The sequence below is a fragment of the Trachymyrmex cornetzi genome, unplaced genomic scaffold (assembly GCF_001594075.2).
Source record: "Trachymyrmex cornetzi isolate Tcor2-1 unplaced genomic scaffold, Tcor1.1 scaffold88, whole genome shotgun sequence".
NCBI lineage: Eukaryota > Metazoa > Arthropoda > Insecta > Hymenoptera > Formicidae > Trachymyrmex > Trachymyrmex cornetzi.
The window spans coordinates 594,888-596,235 of record NW_017300223.1 but is presented as its reverse complement, the minus strand read 5'-3'; the positions used below and the strand labels follow the sequence as shown (position 1 = coordinate 596,235).

Sequence of the window (1,348 nt, the reverse complement as noted above, 5' to 3'; positions counted from 1 at the left end):
GAGTGTGTTATACTGTGTCGGTTTGTGTCTCCTAAAAGGAAAGCAGCCTATGTTTAGAGTTGGTGAAAAAGTGAAAAACTTCTGAAAATTTATTGACTAAATAATAATTTAATGACTAAAATAAATAATTAATTAATAATTAATTAATAATTGCCTGTGTCTATTAAGGCCCGTTTACAATACACGGAGTAAGAAGTAAGAGTAAGAAATTGATCAATCACAGTCGATTATTCTTCTCACATTCGACTGTGATTGGTCAATTTCTTACTCTTACTTCTTACTCCGTGTATTGTAGACTTAATAGACACAGGCAATAGGCACAGGCAACAGGAAATAACGAGCCGTCCAATCAGAGCTTTGGGGTATAAATTCGATATTATATCCCAGAGCTCTTATTGGACGGCTCATTATTCCCTGTTGCCTGTGCCTATTGCCTGTGTCTATTGTGTTTCCAGCTTAACCTATCATAACCGCTGACTATAGGCGTTCAAAGATGGTGGTCTGCTCTGTCAGAATTTTTGCGCGTTCCGAAAACCATCGAATTAACCCTTTGCGGCATACATTTTTCTATAAGATTAATTTAAAGGACAAATGTACTTCTGGGGGTTTTTGGGGTCGCTGATTACGAATTTGAAATCAGTTTTCAAAAATCCAAAATGGCGGATCCAATATGGAGGACGAGTTTTTAAAAATTCACTTCAAACTTGCTACTGCGACCTTTGAATGTTATCATTCATCGTCACTTTGTTATCTCTTTAGCTTCTACGATTTCCACGAAAAAAAAAAATCTTTCTACGATTGGATCCGCCATTTTGAATTTTTGAAAACTGACTTCAAATTCGTAATCAGCGACCCCAAAAACCCCCGAGGACGAAATTTGGTTTTAAATTACTCAAAAATTCGCACAAAAATGAATTTTTTGCTAAAAAAGTTCGATTTTGGAAACTTATTTGTTTATAATTGTTTATAATTTTACGTAATTGCATTTATATATACGTAATTGCATTTATTTACGTAATTGCATTTATATTATAATCATTTTTGTCACCTTCCCAAATGCTTCCTCTATCATTGAAAAAAGATTCATGGATGTTACTTCAAAAACATTGAATCTAGAGAGAAAAGTTGTGAATGAAAAAGGTGGGAATCTGGGTTCCCACTATGCCGCAAAGGGTTAAAAAGTGTTGCAATCTTTTATTGACTGACTATACCTCAGTCGAAAACGCTATAAGTAAATTATTAAATTTTTTGATAAGTTTTGGAACGCAATATGATAAAAGCTAGCCCTCTGCCCTCTGCCCGAATAATCGTGAACTGCAGAGCTGACTCGTGGCCGTGCCGGATCCGC

The 1,348-nt window shown here is 35.4% G+C and overlaps 2 protein-coding genes across 2 annotated transcripts in view; both read left to right on the top strand.

Moving 5' to 3' along the window:
- hoip (NHP2-like protein 1 hoip) overlaps positions 1-1,348 on the top strand; it is a 24,071-nt gene that overhangs the window by 7,921 nt on the left and 14,802 nt on the right. The window lies entirely within an intron of this gene.
- The window catches only part of eIF3l (eukaryotic translation initiation factor 3 subunit L), a 2,820-nt gene continuing 2,798 nt past the window's right edge, over positions 1,327-1,348 (top strand). Inside the window, exon 1 of the mRNA XM_018520137.1 lies at positions 1,327-1,335. The gene's annotated coding sequence lies outside the window, so the exon portion shown is untranslated. The remainder of the gene's footprint in view (positions 1,336-1,348) is intronic.